Source organism: Trichomycterus rosablanca, chromosome 1 (genome assembly GCF_030014385.1).
Source record: "Trichomycterus rosablanca isolate fTriRos1 chromosome 1, fTriRos1.hap1, whole genome shotgun sequence".
NCBI lineage: Eukaryota > Metazoa > Chordata > Actinopteri > Siluriformes > Trichomycteridae > Trichomycterus > Trichomycterus rosablanca.
The window spans coordinates 86,517,097-86,526,924 of record NC_085988.1 but is presented as its reverse complement, the minus strand read 5'-3'; positions in this window follow the sequence as shown (position 1 = coordinate 86,526,924).

The window sequence follows — 9,828 nt, the reverse complement described above, 5'->3', positions numbered from 1 at the left end:
GGAGCGTTCCAGAGTGTTCCACCTCGCGAACCCACTCTTTGCCTTAATAGCGCCGGGAGCGAGTCTGCCACTAGCGCCGCTGTGGCAGGCTGCTAAAGCTCCCGGTCGGGAGGCAAGAGCCCTGGGTTCGCGCCTCGCGCTTCCCCTTTTATTTTTGTATGCTTTTCTGTTCCTTTTCAGCCCCCGACGTTACCGGCTGCCTTCGGGATTCCCCGAAGTGTTTTTTGTTGTTGTTATTCCTTTTATTTTATTGTATATTATGTTTATGATTTGGTAAATAAAACCCTTTTAAGTTAATCCTCCGCATCCTTGGGTCCTTCCTCCCCACCTCATAACACTAATAGAGCAGCTTTAAGAGATTAGCACTAAGAAATTGCAGCTGCACCCTAGCAACCACTTGGAATACCATAGTAACCTGGTAGCAACACACACACACTTGCAAAACTCACACACACACATACACAAACTCACACACACACACACAACCAACCAACACAGTCTTGCTTTCAATTGCTGGAAGGTTGCGGCAGCATTTCTTAACTCAAAGAACAAGACCTGAAACTAGAAACGTCCCATGTGTAGAATCACCGCTCTCTTTTTCTTTCTCTCACCATCTACACCTGCCAATAACCACCCTGCAAATCCACAGTACTGTAGACTGGAGAAGGATTTCATATACCAAGGGCATTGGATTTGCATCATAATGGGTCTTTGCATTCAGGCCCATGTAACCCACACAGAACCTTTAGAAGCCATCTCCCTTAGGAAACAACACAGCCACTGACAAATAGTTGGGTGCATATTAGGTGCATTTTGTTGGTTAGACCATAGATGTATCTCTGACCACACACGGATACATTTGGACAAAGAAGGATATCGTAAAATCGGAAAAATAAAATTATAAAAACTATGAGGTCCAACGTCGAGCCCCACTCCACATCGTATTTCATTGTAGCAGGTCCAAAATCGAGTGTCACTCGACAGGTTTTATTCATGTCATTTACATGTGTGTGCCATCTACTGGCATGTTTCCAGACTCCTTATTCTTTCACCAGTACTGCGTCATTTTGTCGTGTTTTCTTTTTCCTTTTTTCAAGTGAATAACTAAAATAAAATCAGCGTTTGCACCAGAGCGTAACTGATACATGTGAGTGTTTGTACACACTGTGTTCTGCAGGGGGTATTTTTTGCGTTTTTTTTATTATACTTCATTCTATATTATTTACTATAACCACTGCGATAGATCCAGATGGAATAAGGGAAGAGGTGGAGGAAAGTAGTGATGAAGAAGCTATTTATCTGATTTAGACGACGAGTTTCATGATTTATGGAGTGAAAATGAAGACGAGTGTGCAAATAAGAATATTCATCTGAGGAATGTTGCTAGTAATAAAGTAAAAATGACATTTTTTGATGCCGTTGTGATTTCAGATGATTCTGAAGAGGATATTCACTTTGTACGTATAAAACGAAATAGAAGAGCAATTGAGAGTGACGGCGAAACTGAGTCCGGTGTTGGAAATGGAGGTGGTGGGGATATTGTTGTTGATGATGAAGCTGACGGCGTATACTGTATATATGCAAAACTTGTGAAAGAAAACCTGGATTACATATTGGTAATTGTTTCAAAAGGCACCACACAATGAAAAAATTATGAACTGTTAAATTGTCTTTAGCTTATTTGGATACAATAAAAAATGTTACCAGCCTCAATCACCATACCCCTAACCCTAACCCACACCATCAAAATTAGCTTGGACCAGACAACAAGAACTGGGTGAAAAGGTCATGGACCGGAACATTAGCTGGCACACAAAAAATCCAATCCCAAGAGCAGAGATAGAAACAAATTAGTCCTTTTGAATAATAATAATAATAAGTTACACTTAGATAGCGCCTTTCACAAAACCCAAGGTCGCTTTACATTCAAAATAAACAATCACACAGAAAATAAACAGAAAATAAACAATCATACAGAAGTAGCAGAAGATGAAGTAAGAAAGTGCTGAGAAAAGAAGGTCAATCATTAGGAGAGCTTTAAATTCGGAGAGAGAGGAAGGGAAACGTTAAGAGGAAGGAAGAGAGTTCCAGAGTGAAGTGGCAGCAACACTAAAAGATCGACCGCCCATGATACTCAGCCTGTACCTGGAAACAACCAGGAGACCAGTATCTGACGACCTTAAATTCTAGGATGGAGTGTGGAACATGAGAAGGTCTATCAAATAAACAGGACCTAAACCATGAAGTTAGAAGCAAAATTTTATATAATCTACGCTTATTAATGGGCAGCCAGTGACGCTGCTGGAGGACGGGGTGATGTGATCAGATTTCTTTAAAATGAGTTAGAATCCAAGCAGCAGAATTTTGAACTATTTGCAGGTGGCGAAGTGACTTGGAGGGAAGCCCATAAAGCAGAGAGATGCAATAGTCCAGCCGAGAGGTCACAAAAGCCTGGACCGGCGTCTCAGCTGCCCTAGAGGACAATAGAGGGCGGATACGAGCAACATTACAAAGATAATAATAATAATAATAATAATAAGTTGGACTTATATAGCGCCTTTCACAATACCCAAGGACGCTTTACAAAATAGAAAAATACATCAAGATACAATATTAGAGACAGACACATGAGAGACGCATGAATACATAAATGATAGGACACAATAATAATATAATAAATGTAGATTTACATAAGTTAATGAAGCTTATGAAACAGTAGAGAAATGTTTGGTAAATAGATGAGTTTTGAGTAGGGATTTGAATTCTGTAAAAGAAGAAGTAGAACGCAGGGAAAGAGGGAGAGAATTCCAAAGTAGGGGAGCAGAGACAGAAAAGGATCTTCCACCCATGGTAGAGAGCCTGAAGCTGGGGACAATCAGGAGACCAGCATCAGTAGACCGTAAAGAGCGTGAGGGGGTGTACCGATGTATCAGGTTTTGTAAGTATATTGGACCAAGACCATAAAGTGCTTTGAAAGTAAGTATGAGGACTTTGTATTGAATACGTTTGGAGATGGGTAACCAGTGAAGTTGGGCAAGGACAGGTGTAATGTGATCCGTTTTTTTGGAGCGAGTGAGCATCCTAGCAGCAGAATTTTGAACACATTGAAGAAGGTGGATAGATTTAGCAGGAAGACCAAAGAGCAGAGAGTTACAGTAATCAAGTCTGGAGGAAATAAAAGCGTGAACAAGGGTTTCAGCAGCCACAGAGGAAAGAAAGGGACGCAGACGAGCAATGTTTCGTAGGTGAAAGAAGGCAGACTTAGAGATTGATCTTATTTGGGGAAGAAAGGACAATAAAGGATCAAACAGCACACCAAGGTTACGCACAGTGAGGGATGGGGAAATAGAAACACCAGCAATAGAGAGAGAGGAGGGAGAAAGAGAGGAAACCACAGATTTAGTGCCAAGGAGCAGGAATTCCGTTTTGTGGGGATTTAGCTTTAGAAAGTTAGAATGCAGCCAAGAATTGATATGGTGAAGACAGCTAGTAAGAGAAGCAGGGGGGAAAGAAGAGGAAGGTTTGTAATTTAGGTAGAGTTGAGTGTCATCAGCATAGAAATGAAAACTGAGTCCATAGTGTTGTATGATAGAACCAAGTGGTAAGATATACAGGATAAAGAGGAGTGGACCAAGAACAGAGCCCTGAGGGACACCATGTTCAATTTTAGCAGTGGCAGATGTTGATTTACCAATACGTACAAAGTGCAATCTATCAGTTAAGTATGATTTAAACCAGGCTAAGACTAAACCAGAAAGACCTATTTCAGAGAGACGAGTTATTAAAACGTTGTGATTGATGGTATCAAAAGCAGAAGAAAGATCAAGAAGAATAAGCGCAGAGGCAAGACCCTGGTCAGAAGCAGTGAGAAGATCATTTAGAACATAGAGAAGTGCAGTTTCAGTGCTATGCTGTGAGCGAAAACCAGATTGGAAAGATTCTAAGAGCTTGTTTAAATTAAGATTGTCAAGTAGCTGAGAGGCCACGACACGTTCAAGAATCTTGGAAAAAAAATGGCAGATTGGAGATGGGGCGGAAATTACTAAGAATAGTATTGTCAAGATCATGTTTTTTGAGGACAGGCGTCCTCAATAGGCGTCGTTCAGATAGAAGAAAGCAGACCTGGACAGAGATTTTATTATGGTTCGAATGACAGAAGAGAATCACATAGGACACCAAGATTGCGTACAGTGACTGAAGGTTTGATGCTGATGCCATTGATAGGAAGAACCAAGTTAGAAAGAGAGGAAACATCTGACTTTGTGCCAGTGAACAGAAACTCAGTTTTGTGTGCATTCAATAGAAGAACGTTTGCTCGTAGCCAGGAGTTCAGCTCAGTGAGACACCTAGTTAGGGGAGTTGGAGGAAAAGCATCAGAGGGTTTAAAGCTGAGAAACTTTCCTAGTGCCTTATTCCCTTGACCATTGACATTTACAACAGTTTTAGTGGAGCATCTGTGCCTTCAGTCCTGTTCACTGGAAATTCACTTCCACAACTTTTTACTAATAGAAAGTTCTGTTAAAAATAAATAAATAGCCGGTGTCCAATATAGTGTCTTACTGGCTACCATGGACTGTAATGGCCATCAGAAGTAGTGTTGGTGGGGTTTTAGCAGACACCACATTAGCCAATGTACCCGTTCTCGATGTTTCCACGTTTTTTTGTTGCAGAAGCTTACTTGCTTTTCTGGATTATGCACCAGTATTGTTTGGAGGTAGCCCAGTCTCTCTCTAATAAAGAGCCAGCTTTAACTAGTTTCTCACTGTGCAACTGGTGTGAGCTTTGGGCTATTAATCAAAAGGTTGAGGGTTCAAATCTTAGCTCTGCCACACAACCACAGTTGGGCCCTTGAGCAAGGCCCTTAACACTCTTGGCTCCAGGGGCACCAGACCCTCCACTCTGACCCCAGCTATCAAACACAGAAAAAGAATTGTGTTGTACTGTACTCGTGTATATATGACAGACAAAGGCGTTCTATTTTATTATATTCTATTATACTGTGGTCACTCCACCTCTAGGGCTGCTGGCCAACAATGGGTTACATGCATTAAGAATAGAACATACAACTTCCTGTTCTGGCATGTTAGATCACCATTTTAAACATGTGCACTGTAATCATAAGCAAAGTCTCTGCAGCAGGTTGTGTGTTTGAACACTTGCAGGGGTTTTTGGTCTGTTGGTCCTGGATTCTGTAAAGTCACTTTGAGACGATGTCCACTGTAAAAAGCGCTATATAAATAAATTTGACTTGACTTCCAGGAAGTCATGTTTAAATACTGCCCAGTTGTCTGTTTTGTGCTGGGACTTGGAGGACTGTGTTGAGAGTTCCTAACAGCTCATGCTCACCAGAAGGAAAGCAAGTTTTCACATCGCTCCATAAAATCCGTAACATCCATCACCAATCTGGACTCACCAAACTGGGGAAAACCTCAGGGAGAGCACATTTCCAGAGCAGGCTGCAGTGGGAGTGAAACGGGATGTTGGCCTCCAGGACAGACAACTGCAGACGTAAACCACTTTTTAAATTCTGCAGGTCACTTATTGCTCCTCCTTTCTGAGCGACCTTCAATGCCGGCCTCCAATTCGTCTTCCCAGGAGAGTGTCATGGCACACGCTAAGGCAGTTTTGTTTTCCAGTATCTTTCATCTTTCTTGCTCCACCACCGAGCAATCTGGGCTTTCTTGTGGCACTTCCTCCAGCTCTTGAGGATCATCCAGATCCAGTTTCCTAAGAGGGCTTATAACTCTTAGTAACATGTTTATCACCTACGACTGGCTCAGTGGAGACAACAGGTTCCTCCTGCTCTGACTCCATCCTTTTAAACGTGTTTTATAAGCAGGTACTGTCGTGTAGTAAGACTGGATTCATGTGTACGATGTTAAAAGATACTAGAAAGCATCTGTGGGTGTGGTCGAAAACCTAGTGAGCTGCCTTGCTGCCTTACTGCCTACACAGGCAGCTGCCTCAGTAGAGAGGATTCTAATAAGTCAGTGACTTATAAGGCAGGTTTATTCGAACGATCTACTTAGACAGAGATTCCATCGGGTTTCGCTTACTAAGCTAACACAGTTAGCATCTTGCCATTCAAACCAATGGGATGGGTGGCACAGCGTGCTAGCATGTGAACTAAAGTCTCCCTCCGTGTACCGAAAACGGTTAAATTCACTGACAAGCCCGAACTTGCAAATAAAAACACTTGTACAAGTTTATACAAGTTAAAAATCAATAATCATTTATTTACGTTTGAAAATACGTTTGTTTCTCCACACTGTCCGCCATGTTTTCATTATTTTTCTGTGAGAGAAGAGCTGCCGCACTGAATGCTGGGATTGCCTTGATCACTAAGGACGCTTCCGATGCTCACTCGTTCTTAAGTCAAAATAACGTTGAAATGTTAAGGTGCCTCACTAGAGAGCTTATTACGGCATCTAGGATTGGAACAGTCTCCTTCTCGGGAGCGCAGCGTAGCATGACGTAAAATGCGTCTATGTAGTGAGACAGCTAGCTTTACCAACACACTCGATATACACCCGATATACACCCGATATACACCCGATATACACCTGATATACACCCGATATACACCCGATATACACCCGATATACACCCGATATACAGTCCTCTACATATGAATGAGTTCCATTCCGAGAGCTTGTTCACAAGTCCAACAAAGTCAGCCTATAAGCATCCAGGATTGTAGTTAGCCTATAGCATATAGCGCTGTACAGTAATAAAGTTCTTTATCAAGAAAACTTGGTCTTTGTACATGAAATAAAGTTTATATTAAACAAAAAATCTCTCCTGTAAAAAGTGGTGATGAAGTTTACACATCCTGCATGTTGTGCCAGTTCCACTGTCGCTAGATTAGGCTACGCTTATGAAACAGCCGATCACTCTCTTTTGTCTTTTGTACGTGTTTATGCGTAGTGCAGGATCCCAAACTAACCTTACACGCTAATGCTAAATTTAACAACACAATCTAGAATTTTCCACGTATTTAAACACGTCTGCTCTTTACATACGACGTGTTTACTTGTTTACGTTTCCAAACACAACAAAAGATGGAATTTAAACGGGTGAACAAACGTTGTGCACATTCTAGCAGTAACTAAAGTGAGGACATGTTCATATAAACCTCACTGAGGTACGTGTGCACCATTCAATCCTCCTGCTGTTTTATACCAGACGTTAGTGCTACTGAACCTCCAAGAGCAAAGAACAGGAACATCTAAACGTTTCTGCACCTGTGCAAGTCAGTCATACAGGCAGATGAAATAATAGAACATTTTACTGCAGAATCTCATGAATTCACTACAATTATTATTAATAAAACAGAGCGATTCTTACCAGCGTCTCAACGTCTTCAGTTCCTGGAATAAACTGATGGTTTAACACGTTCACCCAACCACAAACTTCCTTCCACTTCACACCAACCAGCTCAAACCTTCAACACCAGCACAAGATTCTACTGGTTATATTCTATTAACAACCTAAACACATGAACTGCTGCTTTCAGGTCTCATCTGGTCACAGTATGACTACTGGGTTCCAGTCAGGACTTTGACCATAGTGCTAGTTTTACTCTCTTCCAGGTATAATGACGTGTTTCATTATGCACTAATATACACATCTTTACTAGCTTTACTAGCTTTACTAGGTCATCATTAAACAACCAGCTCCATTTCACTGTTACTTTGATGCTCTTACTAGAAAATGCTGGATTTACTCTTTCCCAGATACAAGATCCTGGTACTGACACCCCCCCCCCCATACCATGACACACCCTGGTACTGACACACCCCCATACCATGACACACCCTAGTACTGAACACCCCCATACCATGATACACCCTGGTACTGACACACCCCCATACCATGATACTCCCTGGTACTGACACACCCCCATACCATGACACACCCTGGTACAGACACACCCCCATACCATGATACACCCTGGTACTGACACCCCCCCATACCATGATACACCCTGGTACTGACACACCCCCATACCATGATACACCCTGGTACCGACTCACCCCCATACCATGATACACCCTGGTACTTACACGCCCCCATACCATGACATGTAAACGACTATGTGAACTCTGTAAACGACTCTGTGAACTCTGTAAACGACTCTGTGATCTCTGAACACAACTCCTCTTGACTCTGGGAGTGATTCCGCTTCTTTTTAACTCATTTTGAGAGGTGTGGTGTGTAAGATGAAAGACGAACTGAATAACTGAACCGACTCGTGAATCAGCGTGAGCAGCTTCAACTAAACGACTCCAAACAACAGTAGGAGAAACTCTGAACACAAATCTTCAAATCTGAGCAAATTTCAGTAAAAACAACTGCACAGAAAAAGCTGAGAGCTGCTGTCCTGGATTATTCCACCTTACTGTGAGAGCTGTGGGGGGCAGTAGATGTAGCCAATGAGAGAAATGAACTTCTCCTAAAATGAGTGTAGAAATCTCTTTTCCTCTTCTCCAACACGACCACTAACCATTCATGGCCGCTAGATGGAGCTATTATTAAAAGTTCATTCCTAATAGAAGCTACTACAAGCTAACTTACATTCACACTAAATACCAATAAATAGATTTAACAAGATGAACCTACCAGCTTCTATAACATGAAATCATGATTCAATTATTTAGGTGAACAGTAACATTCCTAACATACAACACAATGTTCTTCACATTCTTATATAGTTACTCTGACTATCGGCATAACATCATTCCTGAGGCTAGATTTACATTTAAAAGATTTACATAAAGAAAGTATCATTATAAAAATATTAATTATAGGAGTAATTAAATGTTGAGACAATGGACTAGACAATTGTTGGACTTTCTTTAGAACAATTGTAGCCTAGTTCTTCTCCAATCTGGGTATGATGAATTCAGGATAAATGTGTGTGTGTGTGTGTGTGTGTGTGTGTGTGAATTAATGTTTGTGTGAATTATCTTTTGGGGTCTCCCATAAATATCATTTTAAGAATCCATTTGTTGAAGAAAGTGTCAATTAGGGATCTTGGTCTAGCAGATTTTGGTACTGTAGTGTAACAGACCTTTTTCTATGGACATTAGGACCCTTAAGTTAACTCCTTTGGAGTTACTGATCCTTATCTTCAGAGTTTATGATTCCTGGACTCAAGTCTTGGACTACACTGACCTTTTGCTGGGCCTCTCATCTCCGGTTTATAACATTTTAACAGGACAAAGGCTATACGACAGATATCAGTGGGGGTGATACTCAAAGTGGACTCGACTAAGGGTATAGCCTTACAACCCAAGTTATAGTGTTATAAATTATGTTATGCATTATTATTCTGAATAAATATACAGTATGTTGCTCTTAACTTTATCTATATGGCGTGTTATATCTTATATGAATTATTTTGTTTTATTTTCTATTTACTTAATAGACAGTGTGTTTGTTGTAATGGACTCGTAATCGTAGTAATGTATGCTAAAGCTGTAGAACATATCTGATATTCGGATCTGTCTTGTTAATAAGAGGGAACTTGTACCAGAGTGTATCAAGAATTAACTTGTATAATGGAAAGCGTTTCCTTCAAGAAACCAAATTAGAATGGTCATTTTCAAGATGTACTGATGGCGCTATCTACTGGCCTCTAGTGATTTGTCTTCTTGGTGGGAAAATAGTTTCCAATTTTGTCATGTGTCCCCAAAGGGGCTCCATTGCTCATTGGCTATACCCAACCTATACCACACCTCTCACAATCTTTAAAAAGTGGCAGTAAGTCTTCACAGTTAGTGAAGGAGCAGCAGAACAGAGCAGCAGAAAGACTGAGACCGAGAG